Raw genomic sequence first — 24,586 nt, forward strand, 5'->3', positions numbered from 1 at the left:
AGAAGTGGCTGAGAGAACTGGGTTTGTTTAGTCTGGAGAAGAAGAAGCTAAGATACGTGCTGGGTAAATACACATTGTGTCAATGATACCAAGTGAATAACACTAGAAACGGAAGTTCAAGAGATTGAAGCATAGTATGAGAAGTATTCATAAGCTGAGGGGAAACAGGTACCCATCTGCCTCCAGTGTGAAGTAGAAATGTTATCCCGATTCCATTTTGTATTTTTGCAAAATTTCCATGACAATGTTGTGAAATAAAACACAAGTTTAAGTTTTGTTTTGTTTTGTTGAATTAATTTTGAGAGAACAAAACATGATCCTCCAGCAATTTTTAGGGATGAGGTATGTAACACACTTATCTTCAGTGGTACATTTTGGCACACTACCTTGCTGTAATCATTGACTACTCACACAGTACTCATCCAAAACAAACTAAATGCTGTTCTCATTTGCTGTGCCTCTCCCGAGGTTTAGACACTGCATTCAGTACCACCAGAATTTATGTAGAAAGCACAGTACTGCAAAGCAGTGGAAAAATCTGTCACAGTCCTGAGATGCCTGGTCACTATGTCACAAGCTTTTCATCTTTATTTTGAGGTATAAACAACTAAACACTGTTTCTGCAATTGGCAGTCTCAGCCCTTCTGGAAATCAGGAAGGCAGGGCATGGAAGTGTCATGAACACAGAGAATTGCACAGATGCCTCTTCTCTCTGACATTTGTCAATTTTTTATCCCAGGATCTGGTTTGGAGTCTTTTTTAAATCTCTGTTCTAGATACCACAACTACAGTTATAGCTAAATTGCACAAAGTATAGTCAGGTTGCTTACTGCTTCCCTGCATTCTGTTTTGTTATGAAGTAATAACATTGTTATTGTGAAGAATGCAAAGCAATAAAGAGAGTGTTTGCTAAAATCAGTGGCATACACAGAAGTGGATGCAAAACTTTAAAAACTATTAGATCTAGCCTCCACAATCTATTACTTAAAGCAATTCTTGACATTGGCTTAAATGGTCACAAATCTCTTTCCATTTTCTTTCCAAAAAGGGAATATTTTTACAAACTGATCTTCTTAAAACTGCATACTGCTTACATAAATACACATAGGCAGAACCACTTTTTTTTATTATTTTTTTTACATATAAAACAGTATTAAATAAAATCATAGTATTGACACAAGAAGTCATTTCCTGTTTATTTGTATTATACTCTACACACTGTTAATATAGACACTATGGTTTTTAGATACCTTGCCAAGCTCTTAGGTAAGAATGGATTTTATTATGTCAACAGGATTTACTAATGTATTAAGTAGCACTAGTGAAAGTTCTGTCTTGTTTGTTTAGGCTGAAGCTAAATGTAAGAATACATGGACCTGGTCCAACGTTCTTATTTACATGGTGGAGTTGCCAGTGCCCATTCTGTGTCCAGTTGTTCCCCTAGCTTCAGCCTCAAGAGGTGAAATTCAGTGTATTTTCATCTGCAGTGAGATAGAGCATAGAAGAAAGAAAACAAGAAAAAATAATGCACAAAAGAGGCTAAGGTCCCAAGAAATTCCATAATTGCATGCATTAGTAACATTGTGAAAAAGAAAGTGAAATTCCTGTTCACACACTGTGCAACAAATCTGAAAGAAGAAAGAGAGGGGCTGGAAAAGCTGCTGGCAGAGAAGGACCTGGGAGTAATGGTTAATATTCAGCTGAATATGAGCCAGCAGTGTGCTCAGGTTGCCAAGATGGCCAACAGCATCCTGGCTTGTATCAGAAACAGTGTGGCCAGCAGGACTAGGGAAGTGATTGTCACCCTGTACTCAGCTCTGGTGAGGCTGCACCTGAAGTACTGTGTTCAATTTTGTGCCCCTCACTACAGGAAGGACATCAAGGTGCTTGAGTGTGTCCAGGGAAGGGCAACAAAGCTGGTGAGGGGTCTGGAGAACAAGTCTTATGAGGAACAGCTGAGGAGCTGGGGTCGTTTAGCCTGGAAGAAGAGAAGGCTCAGGGGCGACCTTATCGCACTCTACAGGTACCTTAAAGGAGGCTGTAGTGAGGTGTGGATTGGTCTCTTCTCCCACATGCCCAGTGATAGCGTGAGAAACTAAGTTGTGTTTTTGCAGCCCCCCGGACTGAGAGTAATTCAGATAGAGCAGAAATATCTGCTTATCTAACTGAAATAAGAACAACTCGCAACAAAAAATCTTATGAGAGACTTAGGGTCAGAATGAGAAAGTACTCAGGGATGAATCCTAAGGACTTGGTAGCCCAAGGGCTCTTTAAAGTTCATTTTGTGATTAAAGCCTTTCCAGATGTACAGAAAAAGCTCCAGAAGGTGGGAGGATGGAGTGAACATTATAGGTAGTATGAAGGTGTACGCCAGGAGGGGAGATGAGAAGGAAAAGCAGAAAGCAAAACAAATGGTATTCACAGCATACTGGGTAGCGAGGCAGAGGAGGAGATAGAGGGCCCAGGATGGAAAGGAGAGGAAGAGAGATGGAATGGCAGACAAGGAAACCTACCTGTGTTGCAGCCTAAATCCTAGCAGGGACAGGCTTTGAGAAGATGCTTCGCATGTGGCCAGGTCATCCACTTCAAATAGGAATTCCTAGGTGGAAGAAGGAGGAGAGATTGTTGTTATAAATTCAGAATAGGGGAGTCAGGGTTTCTCAGAAAGCTAGTTCCCTGATAAATGAAAAAGTGTACCTAACATGTACCTCAATAGGGATTAACCAAATTTTACAATTTACAAACACTACAATTATCATTGCAGGCTGTTTTGCAGCTGTTTTCTTTTCCTTTCTTGGATGTGCTCTCACAGAGGCACAAACTGCATTGCTCATGGCTTGGCTCTGGGCAGCGGTGGGCCCCTTTGGAGCTGGATGAAACTGGCCCTCATCTAACATGGGGCAGCTGCTGGATTCTTCTCACTGGGGCTACCACTGCAGTCCACCCTGCTACCAGAACCTTGACATGTGAACCCAATACACTGAGGCAGCTAGGTCATCACTGGCCTATAAAGTATCAAGGCTTAAATTAACTAATGAAACCCTAAATGTGATGGGGGTAGAAGGGACTGGGATAGCAGAGCTACTTTTGGGGGATGCCAAACTGAGACTAGGGATAGAATGATCACTGGGCATTTATTCTATGCATCCGAGGCAGGGACAAACTTGTTGGGAAAGGATTTGATAATGAAACTGGGCATTCAAAGAGTAAATTGTAAGGATAGAATAATGGTGTTATTAATGGGGTGCTCTCAGACCCTGAGAGCAAAGATATATTTGTCTTTGCTTGGAAAGACCCTGGAATGGGGCAGAAGCAGCAATACAGATGGACAATTTTACCTAAGGGGTTTACAGGGCCACCAATTTATTTCGGCAAGTACTAGAACAAATTCTGGAGCAATTCCAACCTCCAGAGAGGGTGTTACTGTTACAACATGTGGATGACCTTTTATTGTCAGGACAGGAGAAAACAGTTGTGAAAGAAGCCACTAACAAGCTATTACACTTTCTGGTAAAACAGGGCTTGAAAGGATTGAAAAATAAATTACAATATGTAGAAAGAGAAGACAAGTATTTAGGGCATCTAGTGTCTGAGGGAAAACAACAAATAAATCCAGAGAGGATTCAGGGAATTGCTGAGCAACCCCTCCAGGAATCAAACCAGGGATTCCATACACAAAAAGAAGTAAAAAGCTTTAAGAGAAAGAAGTTTTTAAGGAATTAGGAGTCATGAAGTCCAAAGGAGAACAGATACACCCTAATGGGAGAGAAATGCTGGATAAAGTACTAAAGAGGCAAATATTAACTGTTTTACATCAAGAGGGTCATTGGGGAATTCAAGCAATGTGTGACACTGTGCTATGGAAATATGTATGTATAGGAATATATATACTCTGGCTGAACAAGTTCGCAGGATGTTCTAAAGCAACAGAATGAGAAGTTGATTGTGAAGAGATGCCTCTGAGAAACAGCCATGGACATGTTGAGAGTTTGTGTGTAGAAGTTAAGGACCTGACCAATAAAGAACTCCTTGTGGTCAGGGTCTACTACAGGCCACCTGATCAAGGGGAGCCAGTGGATGAGGCCTTCCTGCTTCAATTACAAGAAGAATCATGCTTGCACACTCTCATCCTGACGGGGGACTTCAACCACTTTGGATGTCTGCTCGAAAATCTCTACAGCAGCCTGTAAGCAATCCAGGAGACTTCCAGAGTGCATTGAGGATAACACCCTGGTCCAGGTATTAGACAAACCAACCGGAGGAGGAACGTTACTGGACCCAATGCTTACCATGCAGATGATCTCTTTAAAGAGGTTAAGACTGGAGGGGGTCTGCGCTGCAGTGACCGCGCCCTGGTTGGGTTTGTGATCTTGAGGAATATGGGCCTGGCAAAGAGTAAAGGGAGGACCCCAAACTTCTGAAGAGTTCTCCAGCCATTTAAAGTCCTAGTGGGCAAGATCCCCTGGAACAATGTCCTTAGGGCCAAAGGAGATGAACAGAGCTGGCAACTCTTTAAGGATGTTTTTTCTCAGAGCACAAGAACTCTCCATTTCCATGTGTAAGAAAGCAAACAAGGGGTGCAGAAACCTGAGATGGCTGTGCAAGGACTTGTTTGTTAAACTGAGGAGGAAGAAGGAAAAGCACAGGCAGTGCAAGCAGGGACATGTGGCCTGGGAGGAGTACAGGGATGCCATCTGGATATACAGGGATGGGATCAAGAAAGCCAAGGCACAGATGGAACTGAGCTTGGCAAGGGATGCAAAAAAATAACAAGAAGGGGTACTACAGGAACATTGGCTAGAAAAGAAAGGCCAAGGAGGGTGTTCCCTTTCTGATAAGCAAGAAGGGAGAACTGATAACAACAGACATGGAGAAGGCTTTAATATGCAACAACTTCTTCGCCTCAGTCTTCACTGCCAGTCAGGCTTGCTATGTCTTTCATTCTCCACAATCTGTTGGTGAGGGCTGGGGAAACAAAGTCCTTTCCACTGCAAGCAGAGAGCAGGTTGGAGACCACCTGACGAAACTGAACAGATACAAGTCTACAGGACCCAATGACATGTATTGCAGGTTTCTGAGAGAACTAGCTGGTGTAGTTGCCAAGCCTCTCTCCACCATCTTTGAAAACTCCTGGCAGGCAGGTGAAGCCCCTGGCGACTGGAAAAATGGAAACATTACTCCCATTTTTAAAAGTGGTAGAGAAGAGGACATGGGGAGCTACAGCCCAGTGAGCCTCACCTCTGTGCCTGGAAAGATTATGGAACAGATCCTCTTGGAAGCAATATTAAGGAACGTGCAGTACAAGGAGGTGATCTGAGAGAGACAGCATGGCTTTACTAAGGGGAAATTGTGCCTGACTGATCTGGTGGTCTTCTATGATAAAGTGACTGCATCAGATGACAAGGGAAAACCAACAGATGACATCTTTCTGGACAGTTCTAAGGCCTTTGACACAGTCCCACGTGATATCCTTATCTGTAAATTGGAGAGAGATGGATGTGAAGGGTGGGCCATTCAGTGGATAAGGAACTGGCCATACCAAGCAAATTGTGGCCAATGGCTCTATGCCCAGGTAGAGGCTGGATACAAGTGCCCTTCAGGAGCCTGTCTTGGGACTGGAACTGTTTAATATCTTTATCAATGATGTAGACAATGACATCAACTGCACCCTCACCAAATTTGCAGATCCAAGCTGAGTGGTACAGTTGATATAACAAAAGGAAGGGACCAAAGGGACCTGGACAAGCTAGAAAACTGTGAACCTAATGAGAGTCAACAAGTCTAAGTGCAAACTGCTGCAGCTGGGTTGGGGCAATCCCACACAGACTGGGAGAAGAACTCATTGGGAGCAGCCTTGCAGAGATGGACCTGGGGGCTCTGGTGGATAAAAAGCTTGACATGAGCCAGGAGTGTGTGCTTGTAGCCCAGAAGGTCAACTGTATCCTGGGCTGCATCAACAGGGGAGCAGCCAGCAGGTCAAGGGAGGTGATTCTACCCTTCTCTGCAATTGTGAGGGCCCCACCTGGAGTACTGCATCCTGATCTAAGTCTCCCAGCACAAAAAGCATGTGGATCTGTAAGAGCAAATCTGTTAGAAGGGCCATGAAAATGATCAGATGGCTGGAGCACATTTTCTATGAAGAAAGGCTGAGAGAGATGGGGATGTTCAGCCTGAAGAAGGGAAGACTCCAGGGAGACCTCACTGCAGCTTTTCAATACCTAAAGGGGGCTTATAAAAAAGATGAAGAACAACTTTTTGCTTGGTGAGATATTGATAGGACACGGGGATGGTTTTAAACTAAAAGAGGGGAGATTTAGATTAGATGTTAGGAGGTTAGATGTTCTTCACTCAGAGAATGTTGAGGCACTGGAATAAGTTGCCCAGAGAGGTTGTGGATTCCCCATCTCTAGAAGTGTTCAAGAACTGGTTGGATGAGGCCCTGAGCAACCTGGTCAAGTCGTCGGCATCCCTGCCTATGGCAGGGGGGATGGAATTAGATGATCTTGAATGTCCCTTCTAACCCGAACCATTCTATGATTCTATGATATGATACTGCAAATCAGAGGGGTGGGGATTAGATGTCACATATTTTAGCCTTCCCCTCTATCTGCTGAGTTTCCTACTGTTCTGCTTCCTCAGGATGACATCTGTGCTTTGACCATGGCTGTTGCAAGTAGACTTGCCTCCATCTTTGCATTTTTTTGTTTTTCCTTTTGTCTCCTCTTTTTCCCTATTTCACTCCTATTGATATATGCCTTATAAGCTATCTCAATTACTTTGGAAGTGGACATCCTGAAAGTCCATCTACACTCTTGTTCTGGACATTGGCAGATGACTGATTGCCTTATTTGCCTCATCATCTGGATTCAAATCCGTCCATTTTCTAGCTGTTTCAGCAAAACCTTTCATAAAATGCTGAACAACACCACGGCAGATGTCATAACTATCACATTACTATCTTTAATTAATAATTTGCATTCTCTCTAATCTTATGGTCATTTCATAAAGAAAAAAAAATCCACATAAGGTATTTCATCTTATTATCTGTTTCTTCAACAAAATAACTGTAAAATACTATTGTATTCCACAGTACCCAATTATAGCCAACCCAAACATGGCAAGGGGGCTGGAACAAAATGATCTTTGAGGTCCCTTCCAGCCCAAGCCATTCCATGATTCTATGACCACAAACACTCTCTCAGTCCTCTTCCTTAAAAGAAGAGAGGCAGAAGAAAGAATGATGGAAAAAAACAAACAAAAAAAAACAACAAAAAAAAGCACCAAACTCACAGGTTGAGCTAAGAATAATTTAATTAATTTAATTAAAGGGAAAAGAGGGGAAAAACAAACAAAGGCCATGTGGAAGCACAGAGAGAAGAAAAATTACTTGCCATCAACAAGCAATGTTTGGCCACATCCCAGGAAGCAGGGCCTCAATATGCGTACCAATTGTTTGGGAGGACATCTTCCTAACGAGAGCCACCCCTCTTCCTTCTCCTTTCCCACCTTTTGTTGCTGTGTGTGACACCAAAAGGTAAGGAATATCTCTTTGGTTGGTTTAGGTCAGCTGTCCTAGTGGTGTACCCTCCCCACCTCTTGCCCATTCCCACTCTCAGCCTACTGGCTCTGAGAGAGTTTAGAGGGAGTCTTGATGCTGTGCTAGCACTTCTCAGCAATACAAAAAGCATTGGTGTGATACCAATGCTGTTCTAGCTACAGGTGCAGAGCACAGCACTTGTATAGGCTGCTGCAGGGAATGTTAACTCCATGCCAGCCAGACCCACTGATAAAAAAACTACCTGTGCTCCTGAGTCCTTTAACTGCTGCACCCAGGGACTTATCCCTCTTGACACTCGTCAGAGTGCTTCTGGATGCATCGCTGGTGCCCATGTGAAACATGATCGGCAGATAATAGTCCTTAGGCTGTACGTGACTTGGCAGTCTCCTGGTAACATCCCTGATATGAGCCCCTGATAAGCAGCAAACTTCCCTCAAGAGCAGATCAGTTTGGCATATGGGCACCTCCATAGCTCTCAAAAGAGAGTCCCCTACTACTATCAGCTGTTGACTTTTCTTAGTTGGATTAGTTATGTGGGGAGCAGACTGGACTGTTTTACTCAGCTTCACCCTGCCTGCAGCGGATCTTTCCTTTTCAGTCTGCAAAAGGGTGAAGCATTTCTGTAGGGCCTCATACTTTGGGGGACGATTCTCTCCTGCTGGTCCTTGTTGCAATCTTCCACCCTCCAGTGTTACTGGTCCCCCTCCCTTCACTAAGTGCTGGTGAGAGAGTTTTGAGCTGCTTGGCCACAGGCTGTGGGTCCCTTGCAGACTGTTAGAATCCAGCTAACTCCTCCTCAGCCTCCCTGATGCTGCACAGCCTTCTCACTGCCTCTTGCAGCTCAGCCACCATCTGCAGGAGGTCTTCCATCTGAGCACACCTTTGTCAAGCAGGTCCACTGCCTGCACCAGGCAAAAGATTTAGGCACTTCCAGCAGTCAGAAGCCTGCACTACACCTTCACCCCTCAGTAGCTCCGTCTGGGTGGAAGCATCAGCAACCACCGGGATAGACTGAGCAGCCAAAGCCACAACCTTTTTTTCCCTGAGACAAGTGCCCACCATTCTGCCTTAAGAATCAGGAAAGGTGCGCTCCAATGGCTTGTGGAGATCCGTGTTTAAGGTGAACTTGGCGTACTTACTGCCTCCGGCTTGGCCCGCGGACCGTCCCTCCCTACCGTGGGGGCCCCCCTCCCTGCGCCCTCCGAGGCGCAGTGCCGCACCGCCCCCTGCTTGCTGCCCCATACACTGGTGGCTCTCGCTGCCTTGGAGCTGCCTATGGAAGAGTGGGGGGTGGCCACTGCTCCTGCTCGCCCCGCCCAAGCCGCGGCAGCTGCTCGCAATCGGGGTAGCGGCCTCCGGGTGCTCTCGGCGATCCCTTGGGGCTTCCCAGGCTGCGGAAAACCCCTTGTGCGGCTCTGCTACGGATCGCGCCCGACCGGGGCACATCGCCTGGGCTAGTGTGGTGGTTTTACCCGGGTGGGCAGCTGAACTTCACCACAACCACTCTCTCATTACACCTCCTCAAAGGAAAAGGGGGAGAAAATACAAAAGAAAGGGCTCAGGTGTTTGAGGTAAGGACAGAGAGATCACACACCAATTATTGTCATGGGCCAAAAAGGCTCAGCGTAGGGAAATCAATATAATTTATTGCCTATCAGTAGCAGACTACAATAGTGAGAACCTAAAAGCAAACTCAAAAACACCTTCCCCACCATCTGCCCTGTTCTACCTCCTCTGTGTGTGCATTCAGAGCAGCAGAGAATGGGGGCTACAGTCAGTCCCTAACGCAATGTCTCCATCATGGTCACTCTCTGCCCCTGCTGTATGTGGAGTCCATCCCACTGGATGCTGTCCTTCCCAAACTGATCCTGTGTGGACTTCAGAGCCAGCACCTATTCAAGAACTGCTTCAACATGGCTACGTACCATGGAGTCTGTCTGTCAGGAGCAAACTGTCTCAGCACAGGTCCCCCACAATCCACGGATCCCCCTCTGTGTCCAGCAGCTCCCCCCAGATTCCCTGCTCCTGCATGGGCTCCTCTCCATGGGCTGCAGCTCTGGCCCGGGGCCTACTCCTGCAGGTGCTCGCCATGGGCTTCAGCCTCCTGCAGGCCACATCTACCTGCTCCACCGGGGGCTTCTGCACAGGCTGCAGTGTGGAGATCTGCTCCATGTGGGACCCACAGGCTGCAGGGGGACAGCCTTCTCCACCCTCAGCCACAAGGCTCCTGGCAGAGTTTCACAGGCACTGCAACCACTCCAGTCCCACATAGAATCATAGAATATCCCAAGTTGGAAGGGATCCATAAGGATCATCAAGTCCAACTCCTGGCACCACACGGATCTACCCAAAAGTTTAGAACATGTGACTAAGTGCACAGTCCAATCGCTTTTTAAATTCAGACAGGCTTGGTGCAGTGACTACTTCGCTGGGGAGCCTGTTCCAGTGCTGCAACCACCCTCTCGGTATAGAACCTCTTCCTGATGTCAAGCCTAAACTTACCCTGCCTCAGCTTAACCCCGTTCCCGCGGGTCCTGTCACTGGTGTTAATGGAGAAAAGGTCTCCTGCCTCTCGACACCCCCTTACGAGGAAGTTGTAGACTGCGATGAGGTCTCCCCTCAGCCTCCTCTTCTCCAGGCTGAACAGGCCCAGTGCCCTCAGCCGTTCCTCGTACGTCTTCCCCTCCAGGCCTTTCACCATCTTCATAGCCCTCCTCTGGACACTCTCCAACAGTTTCACGTCCTTTTTGTACTGTGGTGCCCAGAACTGCACACAATACTTGAGGTGAGGCCGCACCAGGGCAGAGTACAGCAGGACAATCACCTCCCTCAACCGACTAGTAATGCCGTGCTGGATGTACCCCAGGATACGGGTGGCCCTCCTGACTGCCAGGGCACACTGCTGGCTCATATTCAACTTGCTGTCAACCACAACCACCAGATCCCTCTCTGCAGGGCTACTCTCCAGTGTCTTGTTGCCCAGTCTGTATGAAAAGCCAGGGTTGCCCCGTCCCAGGTGCAGCACCTGGCATTTGCTTTTGTTAAACTTCATGTGGTTGGTGATCGCCCAGCTCTCCAGTCTGTCCAGGTCTCTCTGCAAGGCCTTTCCACCCTCATCTGAGTCCACAAGTAGCTTCACAGAGATCCTGTCTGAAGAAAATTATTTGAGATTTTTTCTCACAGGCCACAGCACAAGGAACTGCTGCAGTGTCCTTGGTACTCGTGTCCCAGTGAGGATGGGGATGAACAGTGGCCCCATGGAACATGCTAGGGGTAACACTGGTTGCTGGAGCTCCCTCCTGATGATGTAAGGCCAGAGCTACACACAACCCCAGCCAGGTGTTACCCAGAGCTGACACAACCCCGTTGCCCCATGGGAACACCCTGGCCCCCAGGCTTGGCACTGCCCAGGCAAAGAAGAACACAGGGGGCCATGCTCAGTATGCCTTGTATCACCCATACTACCGAACTGGCTGCACAGCACCCTCCTTGCACCCTGTGCCCCTACACAGGGACTCTCCTTGTCCCTCATGAGTGTACAAAACATACAATAAATGCTCCCCTTTTTCTAAACAGGATGCAGTGGGTTGACCCTGGCTAGCAACTAAGAACAAGGTTGCTCCCTTGTATCCCAGTGGGTACAATGGCAGATGTTCACCACCCCCTACAAGGAGACTGATCTCCAGCCAGTCTCTGTGCCACGGCTGCTTTGGAAAGATCAAAGCCCATGCTACATGGTATGAGATAGACCTCTAGTTCATTTGAGTCAGCTGTCACAACTGTGTCCCCTCCAAAACCCTGGCCCAGTCTCAACCTATTTGCTCAGCAGGGAAGACTGAGAAACAGAAACCCTTGACACAAGCAGTGCTCAGTGGTACTCTACACCAATGGAGGCTCATCAACATGGTCTAATCACAAGTACAAAGCATAGCACCATCCAGAAAGGCTGCTACTGAGGCAGTCAACCTGTTTGCAGCCAGGCCCAGGCCTGGGACACAGGGCTCTACGGAGGCGAGGAAGAATCAGCATGGCTGGAAAAAATGCTGCGCCACATAGAGACACCAAGCTGCCTTTGTCACCATGTGCCTTGCCCATGGACATGACGAGCAGCGCTTGGCACAAGGACGCACTGGTTAAGGATAAGAAAAAATGTTTTTATAAATATATTAACAGATGTTTTTATAAGTGCATTAATGGCAAGAGGAGGACCAAGGATATTCTCCATCCTTTACTGGGTGCAGTGGGGAACATGACTGCTGGGGATAAGGAAAAGGCTGCGTTTCTTAATGCCTTCTTTTCATCTGTCTTTACTAAGTACCCCACTTATCCTTGAGGTACTCAGACTTCTGACCTGGAAGTCTGGGATGGAGAGCAGAAGAAACCCCCCACAATTCAGGTGGAAACAGTTAAGAGACCTGCTGCTCCACCTGGACTGTTACCAGTCCATGGGGCCAGATGGGATATACCCGAGGGTCCTGAGGGAGCTGGCAGACATGAATGTTGAGCTGCTTTCCATCATCTATCAGTGGTCATGGTCAACCAGAGATGTCCCAGCTGAATGGAGACTTGCTAATGTGATGCCCATCTATGAGAAGGACCATAAGGAGGATCTGGGAAACTACAGGCCTGTCAGCTTGACCTCAGTGCCAGGGAAGGTGATGGACCAGGTCATCCTGAATGTAATCATGCAGTACATGTGGGACAACTGGGGGATCAGGCCCAGTCAGCAAGGGTTCATGAAAGGCAAGTCCTGCCTGACCAACCTCATCTCCTTCTATGACCAGGTGACCAACCTGCTGGATAAAGGAAAGGCTGTTGATGTAATCTGCCTAGACTTTAGCAAGGCCTCTGACACAGTCTCCAATCGTATTCTCCTGGAGAAGCTGGCAGCCCATGGCTTGGACCTGTACACTCTTTCCTGAGTTAAAAACTGCCTGGAAGGCCAGGCCCAGGGAGTAGGGGTGAGCAGAGTGAAATCCAGCTGGCGACCAGGCACCAGTGGTGCTCCTCAGGGGTCAGTGTTGGGGAAATGTCCTTATTGATTATTTGGATTAAGGAACTGAGTGCACCCTCAGTAAGTTTGCGGATGACACCAAACTGGGGGGAAGTGTTGATCTGCTGGAGAGTAGGAAGGCCCTGCAGAGGGACCCAGACAGGTTGGGTCGATGGGTAGAGGCCAATGGGATGAGATTCAACATGGCTGAGTGCCAGGTCCTGCTCTTTGGCCACAACAACCCCATGCAGTGCTTCAGGCTTGGGGCAGAGTAGCTCGAAATCTGTGCAGAGGAAAGGGATCTTGGGGTGCTGATTGATGCTTGCCTGAACATGAGCCAGCAGTGTGCCCAGCTGGCCAAGAAGGCCAACGGTATCCTGGCTTGTATCAGAAATAGTGCAGCCAGCAGGACCAGGGAGGTAGGTGATCAACCCCTTGCACTCAGCTCTGGTGAGGCCACACCTTGGGTACTGTGTTCAGTTTTGGGCCCCTCAGTACAAGAAGGACATCAAGGCCCCAGAATGTGTCCAGAGAAGGGCTATGAAGCTGGTGAAGGACCTGGAACACAAGTCCTGTGAAGAGTGGCTGAGGAAACTGGGGTTGTTTAATCTGGAGGAGGCTCAGGGGAGACCTTATTGCTCTCTACAGCTACCTGAAAGGAAGTGGGGAACTGGAGATCAGCCTCTTTTCAGAGATAACTAGTGATGGGATTAGAGGGAATGTCCTAAAGTTGCACCAGGGGAGGATGAGGTTGGAAATTAGGATAAATTTCTTCTCAGAAAGAGTAGTCAGGCATTGGAACAGGTTGCTCGGGGAAGTGATGGAGACACCATCTCTTAGGGATGTTTAAGGAAAAGTTGTATGTCGTGCTTAGGGACATGGTTTAGTGGGTGACATTGGTAGTAGGGTAATGGTTGGACCAGATGATCTTGGAGGTCTTTTCCAACCTTATTGGTTCTATGATTCTATTACCCAGATATGCTGGCACACATATGAGGTTCAACAAATCCAAGTGCAAGGTGCTGCACCAGGGTTGGGGCAATCACAGATAAGAGTACGGACTGGGAGAAGAACTCACTGAAAGCACCCCTGCAGAGAAGGACTTGGGGGTTCTGGTGGAAGAAAAGCTCAACATGAGCCGACAGTGCACACTTGCAGCCCAGAAAGCCAACTGCATACTGGGCTGCAGCAACAGAGGAGTGGCCAGGAGGTCAAGGGAGGTGATTTTCCCCCTATACTCCGCCCCTTGTGAGGCCTCACTTGGATTACTGCATCCAAGTCTGGGGCCCCCAGCACAAAAAGTATGTTGATCTGTTAGAACAGGTCCAGGGGAAGACTGCGAAGCTGAGGATATGTCTGGAGCACCTCTCCTATGAAGAAAGGCTGAGAGAGCTGGGAATGTTCGGCCTAAAGAGAAGGCTCTGGGGTGACTTAACTGCAGCATTTCAGTACTGAAAGGGGACGTATTAAAAAAATGGAAAACAACATTTTGCTCAGTCAGATAAAGACAGGACAAGGGGCATTGAAGCCATTCTATGATTTTATGTTCTCTAGTTCCCGTGACATGGAGACACCACAGGCCTGTATTATTTTATTTCTTTTTCTTCTTATAGGTGTATTCACACTGAGGCAGGTCAGGGCATATCTCAGCAAAGGCCTGCAAGCTGGAGGAAGTAAGAATAAGTCCAGTGCTGCTTTGCCCAGTCCAGTCCTCAGGAAGGCACAGTGAGAGCTCCTCAGTGCCAGAGCTAGAGGAGATGACACTGCTGCAACTGTGCCTGCGTCTCCACAGGGGACTGCAGGCTGCCTTGCTCCGGGAATGACTCTTCTGCACAATGGTTTGCTGATAGGCTGAATGAAGAGGGCAAGTGCCCACAGGCTGCCAGGGCCTGATCACATGGCAGTCAGCTGTCTCAGAAAGCTTGAGATCCTCCCCATCCCTTCTGCCTGTCTGGGTGCACCTGCTCCCTGGGTGTATTTATATATGAGAGATGAAATTTCAGGAATAAAAATGGCCCAAAGACTCTCAAGACAGTTACTTTGTATATGATGAAGGAGTTGCCATGAGGCACACTGCACTCATCCTATGACAGTGCACAGGTATGGCTTCTACTGTTTTGTTTTGTTTTGTTTTAACTTTAATAATTTCTATTACATATTATAATACATGTAGAATCATAGAATATCCCAAGCCGGAAGGGATCCATAAGGATCATTGAGTCCAACTCCTGGCACCAGACAGGTCTTCCCAAAAATTCAGACCATATGACTAAGAGCTTCTTAAACTCCAACAGGCTTGGTGCCATGACTGCGTCCCTGGAGAGGCTTTTCCAGTGCATGAGAACCCTCTCAGTGAAGAACCTCTTCCTGATATCCAGCCTGAACCTTCCCTGTCGCAGCTTGACTCCATTTCCTTGGGTCCTATTACTGGTCACTATAGAGAATAGATCGTATAGAATAGATATAGAATAGATAGAGATAGAATAGATATATAATAGATATATAATAGAGATAGAATAGATATAGAATAGATTCATATAGAATAGATATATAGATCAGCACCTGCCCCTCTACTTCCCCTTGTGAGGAAGTTGTAGAACGCAATGAGGTCTCCCCTCAGCCTCTTCTTTTCCAGGCTGAACAGGCCAAGTGACCTCAGCCTCTCCGCATACGTCTTCCCCTCTAGGCCCTTCACCATCTTTATAGCCCTTCTCTGGACACTCCAATAGTTTCACACCCAGGCCCTGACCCAGGGAGGCTGTGGGTAGACTGGCACCTACCTCCCTGCAGGGCTCTCACATGTGCCCTGATGGGCATCCTCCAGAAGGGTTCTCAGGCATTCCTGCAGTTTTTTTTCCCAGGCTTGTTCTACAGCGCGGCATGGCCATGCTCATCCTCCAGAAATGCCATGACACAGGCAGCTCCACACTGTGAGTACAACCTGTGTCCAGTGCGGACCCAGAATTTGGGCTGCTGGGAGGTCAGGGAAAACAGGGGAATGCTGGGGGTGCTTCCCACCAGGAGGCCATGTCTCCTACTGGCTGCAGCTCTGGCACTGCCAGGGCTGTGGTGGTCACTGGTCTCCTGGACAGTCCTACTCCCACACATGGGTGTTGTTGGCTGACACCTCTGCTGCTGGAGAGGTGACATCAATGTAGCCTAGTGCTTGCAGCCAGGATGGTACCTCTGTTGGGGAAGGCTTTGCCACAGGAATGACCAGTATCTGGCTGTGGCAATGGTCTTCCTGAAGAGACCCCACAACACAGGAATACCTCTTGTTAGGGCTTCTTTCAATCCATTCTCCGCCTAGCTTCTATTAGTGCTTTGGATTGCCCCATGCCAGGTGCAGGACCTTTCACTTGGCCTTGTTCAACTTCATGAGGTTCACACATGCCCACCTTTCAAGGCTATCCAGGTCCCTCTGGATGGTGTTCCTTTCCTCCAGTGTGTTGACCACTTCACACAGCTTGGTGTTATTCCTGGGGCTGCACTCAATCCCACTGTACACTCTGCTGACAAAGTTGTTAAATAGCTCGGGTTCCAAACACAACCCCCAAGAAGTGCCATTCATCACTGGTTTGTACGTGGACATTGAGGCATTGACTACAACTCCTTGAGTACAACCATCTAGCCAATTCCTTACCCACCAATTGGTCCATCCATCAAATCCATATCTCTCCAATTTGGGGACAAGGATATCATGTGGGATAACGTCAAATGCTTTGCACAAGTCCAGGTAGATGATGTCAGTTGCTCTTCCTTTCTCCACCAATTCTGTAATTCCATCAGAGAAGGCCACCAAATTTGTCAGATATCATCTGCCCTTACTGAAGCCATGTTGGCTGTCAACAATCATTTCTTTCATTTCCGTGTGTTTTAGCATAGCTTCCAGGAGGATGCTCCATGGTCTTGTTGGGCTCAGAGGTGAGACTGGCTGAATTCCTGGGTCTTCCTTTTTTCCCTTTTTAAAAATTGGAGTTATCAGTCACGGGGAACTTCAGTCTGCCATGACTTCTCAAATATGATGGATAGTGGATTAGCTTTTTCATCCACCAGTTCCCTCAGGACCCATGCATGCATCTTATCAGGTCCCATCTGTTCATCATTCTCCCAGCCCCAGCATTTGCTTTCTGTGACTTGTGCAGTGTGGCTAGTGCTCTTACTGACGAAGACCAAAGCAAAAAAGTCACTGAGTAATCATATCCCAGGTAACAAGTTTCCTATTTCCTTCTGGAGATTTCCCACAATCTCCCTACTCTTCCTTTTATGACTGATGTAGCTATATAAGCCCTATTGTTGCCCTTAACATCCTTGGTCAAATTTAATTCTAACAGAGCTTTAGCATTCCTAACCTGATCCCTGGCTGCTTGGGTGATTTCTCTGTATTCCTCCCAGGCTACCGGTCCTTGCTTCCACCTTCTGTTGGCCTCCTTTTTCTGTTTGGACAGGAGCTCCTTTTTCACCCATGTAGGTCTCCTGGCTTTTTTGCCTGACTTCCTTTTTGTCAGGATGCATCACTCCTGAGCATAGAGGAGGTGACCCTTGAATATTAACTTTCTTAGACCCCTATTCCTCCCAGGGCTTTGTCCCATGATACTCTACCAAACAGATGCCTGAAGAGGCCAAAGTCTTTTCCCCTGAAGTCCAGGTGTTATGGATGTAATTATGCAAGTCTAATATAGCAGTAATTTAAGATTTATTAATAACTTCATGGTAAAACATATATTAGATTGTGTGATTTTTTTCCTTACCAGCACTTAATCATCAGTTAATCATTAGCCTATTTAACACAATAATTCAATAGTGTTTGCTACAATCAAAATAGTGACTTAGTTAAAGATTCATAAATGTCAAGGTTCACATAAGACTTACAGCAAGGTAATGGGGATTCCTACACAGCAACATATTGGGATTTCTATATTGGATTTCTATACAGCAAAGTATTTGCTATTTCTAAACTCAGTTGCACAGTCAAGAACTTTTTCTCTTTTGTTGAATTACCCTTCTCTGTCTTGGTATATTCAGTGGGTGATCTTTGAACCTCGAGAAGTCAGACCTTTGGTGAATTATTCACTCTTCTCTACATTGGCATATTCAACAGATAGTCTTTGAACCTCAAGGAGTTTGCCCCAAGAGATGTCCCACATCAAGGGGAGATCTTATGTTACAGCCCACTCTGGTCCTGGAGCGCTCCAGGGGTCTCTCTGCTTAGGACCAATATTTATAGTACTGCAAGACGATTGGCTTTTGTCAGTATGTTTCCATCCTGGCCATAATCAGGTTGGGTAATTCTGGTGTTTTCTACCAACTGTACAGTTCCAGTACCTTCCGTATTCTACAGTTCTGGTATCCAGGTAGCAGAGTTCCAGGTACAGTTAGGGTGTGCCTAATCATCCTAACTCACTGCACTTGTAACAATAGCAAGAACATAAGGCTAGTTTATGCAGAGTAGCGAGCTTGTTACGTGCCTCTTTGTGATACTCAGGATCCTAAACACCATTTCATGATCACTGCAGACCAGGCTGTTCCTGAGCTTCACATTCCCCACCAGCCCCTTCTTGTTTGTAAGAATGAAGTCCAGTATAGCACCTCTCCTTGTTGGCTCCTCTGTCACTTGAAGAAGGAAGTTATCATCAGTGCATTCCAGTAATCTACTGGATGCCTGTGCCCTGCTGTGCTGTCACCCCAACCGACAATGGGATGGTTGAAGTCCCCCATGAGGACCAGGACTTCTGAGTATGAGGCTATTCCTCTCTGCCTGTAGAGGGTCTCATTGACCTGATCTTCCTGATCAGGTGGCCTTTAGCAGACTCACACTACCATGTCACCTGTCCCTGCCCTCCCTTTAATCCTGGCCCATAACCTCTTGGTCAGTTCCTCATCCATCCCCAGGCAGAGCTCTATGCAGTCTGCTGCTCATTGACAGAGAGGGCAACTCCTCCTCATCTCCTCTCTCTGTCCTTCCTAAAGAGTCTGTATTATTCCATCCCAACACTTCATTCATGGAAGCCAATCCACCATGTCTCTATAATGCGAAGGAGGTCTTAGCCCTGAAGGCATGTGTACATCTCTAGCTCCTTTTGTTTATTTGCCATGCAATGTGTGTTAATATAGAGGTGTTTAAGTTCGGACTACAGTAAAGCTGATTTACTGACTGGAGTGGCTTGGATTTCTTTCTGCTGTTCTTCAGGTGCTTTCCTTCTGTCTCATGATCCAGGCTTTGGACATCTATTGCTGACACTGGCATCAAACTGGGAGGAGCAGGATGGGTTGAGGTTTCTGTCCCCTGGCAACTTTAGTTTAAAGCCCTCTTCACCAACTTGGCAAACCTATGACCAAAGATGCTCTTCCTTTTCTCTGATATGTGGACTGCATTAGCCCCCAGCAGGCCAGGTCTCTCAAAGCAAGTCCCATGGTGCAAGTAACCAAACTCTTGGCTGAGTCACCAGTCCTGTAACCATTTGTTGATTTGTGAGATCCAACTAGCCCTTTCAAACCCTTTCCCTATAACTGGGAGGACTGATGAAAAACTACCCATGCTCCTGAGTTCCTTAGTGCTTCTCCCAGGGCTCTGTAATCCCTCTTGATAATTCTCAGACTGCTCCTGGCTGTATCATTGGTGTCCACATGAAACAACAGCAGTGGACAGTAGTCAGTGGACTGTACAAGGCTTGGTAGTGTCTTGGTGATATCCCTGATACAAGCTCCCCATAAACAGCATTTCTCTTAAGAGTGGGTCAGATCAGCAAATGGGTCCCTCCTTACCACTCAGAAAAGAGTGGTGTCTACTACTGTCACTCAACCTTTTCTTAGTTGTGCTTGTTGTTACATGGGGAGCAGATCAGGTCACCATACTTGGCTTCAGCCTCCCTCCAGATGTGACAGGATCCTCATTTATCTGCCTCCAACTAGACTTTTTGCCTCTGATCACCACCTTCTGGACCCAGACATTCTGCCCATTTTCAATCTACCCCAACACTGTAGTATTCTTGAATTTTACTCTGCTTTAGGCAGCTCCTGCAGCTAGGACAGATCCTTCTGTAGGACTGACTATTCCACTATACAGCAGAAATTTGAAGTCGCACAACTGAAGAGTTACTACATTGTCCTGCTGCCAAACGTATGCTCATTAATGCAGCGGCTCATTAATACAATTGATAAAGCAGCAGCAGTTCTAGCCTTCTTGAGTGGAGAAGGAAATGGGCATTTAACCACTAGTGGTATCCACTAGGTTTACCTTTTAGGGGTGTAGCATCTTCTCCCATCTCTAAAATTCTGTCCTCCTGCCCTGATTTTGTCAGGGATAGAGTTAATTTTCATCCTAGTAGATGGTATGGTGCTCCATTTTGGGTTTAGGATGCAAATAATGTTGATAACACACTGATGTTTTAGTTGTTGCTGAGCAGTGCTTACAGTAAGGAGAGGACTTTACAGCTTCTCATACGGCCCTACCAGCCAGGAGGCTGGGGGTGCACTAGAATCTGGGAGGGGACAGAACCAGAACAGCTCACCTGAACTGGCCAAAGGGATATCCCATACTATATGATGTCATGCTGAACAATGAAACTAGGGAAATTGGCCAGAGGTTGCAGCAGCCGCTTGGGGTCTGACTGAGCATTGGTCAGCTGGTGGTGAGCAATTGCATTGTGCATCACTTTCTTGGTATATTCCTTTATCATTATTTCCTTTTTTTTTTTTTTTCTCCTGTCCTGTTAAACTGCCTTTATCTCAACCCATGAGTTTTACCTGTTGATTTTGTTTGTTTGTTTGTTTCTGATACACTCTCTCTCCCATTCCACTGGAAGAAGGTAGGGGTAGTGAGTGAACGTCAGTGTAGTGCTTAGATGCCTGCCTGGTTAAACCACAACACCTCCACATGGAATCAAAGAGAGCACAATAAACATTTTCTCATACAACCAACATATTCATTTACACATTACCATCTTTCAATTAAGCATACTCACTTCTGAACAGAAACTTAGTTCAGATTATTCACATTTCTTAAACTCTGTTTCATTCACTCAACATTTGCAAGAATGTTGAAATAACATCACAGCTAAATTACCATAAATTTTTACTTGCTTACCTTTTATTTTATTTTATTTTAGCTATAGCATAACAACATAACATAACATTTTACTAGAGTTTTGTTTTAAAAATTTGACTTATAAGACAGCAAAAATTGTTCTCATGCCCCATTTCTGTTTGTTAAAGGTTCAGGCCAGGCCAAGCTTGCCTCATTGCAAAAAGGAAGCTTGCAGCCATGGGTTTCACAAGCACTTCATGCCATTATGGACACAGTACTCCAGCATCCCATAAAATTGAGCACAGGCATCAAACTGAGAACAGAAAAGCTTCAAATTTCACTAGGACGGTTGCTGGCCTGTTCTGCACATATTTTTATAAAAAGAGAACCATCTCCATTTGCCATGGGAGACCCCAAAGAGAAGCTAACCTTCATTCTTCCATCTGAGGATCACCAGTACTGTCAGTGGAAGCCAGCAGTTACATAAGGACAGTACAGTCCACATTGAAAAAAGGACCAGCTGCCTCCTCTGAAGTGCAATGCTTTAACCAGTACTTAGTGCTGTTTTGGGGCAGCTAATGCACAGGACTGACCACACCCTTTTAGACATGCACTCTGCACAAACCCCTACACCACTAAGACACCATCTTTTCCACCAATACATCAGAAAGCTAGAACACCAAACAGCTAAAAAAGATACCGTCTTCTGAAAGGTGGGGTAGAGAGACAATCCCAGGTTAAGTAATGAAGTCACATGGCCTTTATAAGTTACGTGATGCATCAAACAAGACATAGTAGGGCTAATTCTTCCCACTAGTAAAAGAAATCTCTGAGGATAGTGTAATTGTTCCTCTCAGATAAGACAAGGTTGTAGAAATGGAGGCAACTCCTATCAGCAGTGTACTGTCTCCTTTCCCAGAAGTAGCTGCTCACAGCAGTCTGGTAGTCCTTGGGCTAACTGTTTCTCTGGGAAACCAACAAGAAACACTCAGAGCCTGCAGGCACAAATGGAGGCAGCACAGTGAAAGGTAGTCATTACCATAATGGATTACTGAATATTTCTTCTTACTCAAAGGGAAATAAATAACTAGACAGATAGATAGATAGACAAATGAGGACACTAGAAGTCACCCTCACCAGTGGGCACAGTGGAACCGAGAGGGCTGCCCACCTGCACAGAGCCTGCTTATCCCTACCATCCCTGGGGAGGTCCTTATGGTCTCAGGGCTCTTTCTTATTAAGAATTTCACTATTATTTTAGAAACTAATCTTCACCATAGTAGCATTTCTGTAGTTTTTAAAGTTGTCCTTTATCTTGATTATTTCTCACTAGAAATAATCTTTCTGTTATTGTCTCAATTTTTTGACTAATAGCTTTTCTTTCATCACCCCTTTCTTTTAACTTACTCAAGCAAAATTCCTGTTGATCTCAGGACCTACTGCACAATACTTTGTCTAAGATTATCCAAGATGCTGTTTCTTTACTGGAAAGAGAAAACACAGTTAATTGAAGTTTGATTAGTAGGGTAAAACTCTCCATTGCCTGGAGAAGAGCTTGTCATTTCTGAGCATAAATTACCCCCTGACCTTCAGCTAGGTTGAAACTGTTAAACAATTTCACATATGCCTTCAAAATTACTACATTTCCAGGTAAGATGCTGGACAAGTGATCACCAGAGGCAGTAAATCTATGAATGACAAGTAATCTGAAATGACTAGCAGATTTCTCTTGTTGGATGCTGCAGTGTTTCTATTGCACAGAAAGTGTCTGATTCTCTTAATTGTCTTGTCGTAGTGTGACCACCGGGCTGTATATATTTTACTATCTTTACCTTTACTTGGTCAGACAACTTTAGCTGAGGCTTTAAAGGCTTAAATTGCCTTTCTGGGAATACTTGCTAAGAAGTTCCCTCAGATGGTGAATAGCGAAGACACATTTGGTTTTCAAGTGAAATAAATAGAAAGGAAACTTTGGTGTAGACATCAGGAAAATCTTACAGTAAGGTCAGCTAACCAGTGGTGTTCATCCCCTAAGAGGGTTGATGCATTGATATTCTGTGAGGTCTTCAAGACCTGCTAATCAACTATTGTCAGAACAGATGATGATTTGGACCATGGCAAAAGACTACACATAGCCTCTTGCAGTCTCCAGCAGTCCTACCGTTTTATAATTCAACAATAATGGAGTCTGAATGTGTAAAGCACCTGTGAGGCCAAACAAACCAAACAAGACACAAATCCATAATACACACATGATTCAGGAAAAACTGACAAAGTTTATACCCTTTGGAATAAACTACATCTGAAAGTGTTTCTGTTTTACCTGGTGAATTCACAGCACTGAAGGTATCCTCCTTGGCAGGTGTTATATGGGGAAGGGGCACTATGATCTAGAAAGAAGCTTGAGTAAGGAGACAAGTTAGTGCTGCCAAGCTGCTCTTTACAGGAGTGCCAGAGTATATCCAAAAGTCAGGATACCCCTGCTGCTGTGGCCCTTTTCTTCATTTTCTGGAGAAAAGAATTGTGACAGAGGAAGAGACAAGGTACCCCACAGCTCTCCCCCAGCTTGCAGCAGCCATACAGACAGTGCTGTTAGTTGGTTTCAGGAAGCAGTCATGGGCATTGCAGCAGCCATCTGCTGGAGGTTTCACAAATGAGATGGGGGTAGTTACTGTTCCATGACACCAGTGCTACCATGAGGCATGAGTGCAGCAAGTGAAAATTACTTTGAATACAAAATTATTTCTTCCTTCAACTCCTATTGTGAGCCCATGGCAGCAGAACTGTAAAGAATGCCCCATGTCCCCAGGTCAATTTATCAACCTGGGAGGAATCAGAGTTGTTGAGTCTGGCTTACTTCAATATAAAGGTATTTTAATTTATAATTTGCATGTCCCTGTATAAAAGGGTTAGAAGCACATGCAGCAATCCCTTCTCACCCAGCATCAATATCCAAGTCTGTATCATAGCTCTGTTCTCATAAACACTTGTGACAAGGAGGACAAATTTTCTAACAGTATAGCCCCATCTCTTTCAAAATTACTCTTGTCCAAAATACTTGCCAAAAAACACAGTGCTACTTCATAAGCTGCATTCTAAGAAAAGTAATACAGGCAGTGGTATAACTGTTACTAGTGCAGCTATTACCACGTCCAGTCACTATTCCATAACCTGGATTATAAGAGTGTAGAACTAGCATTATCTATTGTGTAGAATATCCTGGAATATAAGGAACTTGAATGTGGTAATCAACATGCCAAGAGGAATTGGGCCAAGCTGGCAAATGAAGAGGAACAGTAATGTCTGAAGGTAAACTTTACTCATTACAATGTCTTTATAATGCTAAAAAACACACCCACTGGTTGGGATGACCCCAGCCCAGGTTATTGCCCTTCCCCTGAGCATGATGAGATTTTCTAGATAAGATTGTGCAACTATATGTAAAATAACTAGCCAGTTAGAATTTAACAGGATGTATTAATATGGTAATGGCTGTGTAGAATTGAATAAAAAATAACATGGAAAGTCCAGAGTCGGGCCACCTTTGTGGAAAACCACCTGGTGCCCAGACTTGTGCAATCCTGAAATAAAAAAAATATTTCAACCTAGTGTGTGCATTTGGTTTATTGCACACTGGGTAATGAATTCTAATGTTTTATTGGACAAAATAACCATGCTGCCTGCTGATGTTTATGGCAACGGCATTTTAAAACTAGTCATTTGGAGAGATGAGTCTCTGTCTCAAACAGATAAACCAGGTCATACCACAACCAGAGATTTTCAGAAAAAAAAAGAAATGTCTCAGTTCTAAAACCCTCCTTGTCTCCCCTAATATTGCCTTAGATTTCAGAGCAGTAAAGGATGTGAAACAACATGGTATGAAATACTGTTGCAGGCTCTCCTGCTGTAATGTTCTTTCAGAGTGCATCAGATTATTCAGTATATAACAAAACAAAACAAAACAAAAAATGCAGATGGAAGGAAAATGAGTAAACAAAAACCTTGAATA

At 45.7% G+C, this 24,586-nt stretch overlaps 1 long non-coding RNA gene across 1 annotated transcript; it reads right to left on the reverse strand.

Moving 5' to 3' along the window:
* Nucleotides 1–412: 412 nt before the first annotated feature.
* On the reverse strand, nt 413–8,941 carry LOC137848413 (uncharacterized). Its single transcript, XR_011091332.1, has 3 exons — nt 8,698–8,941; nt 2,514–2,599; nt 413–1,481 (listed from the first exon to the last, which is right to left on the reverse strand). It is a non-coding gene; the product is annotated as an uncharacterized lncRNA (long non-coding RNA).
* Nucleotides 8,942–24,586: the final 15,645 nt, after the last annotated feature.

Source organism: Anas acuta, chromosome Z, assembly GCF_963932015.1.
Source record: "Anas acuta chromosome Z, bAnaAcu1.1, whole genome shotgun sequence".
Lineage (NCBI taxonomy): Eukaryota > Metazoa > Chordata > Aves > Anseriformes > Anatidae > Anas > Anas acuta.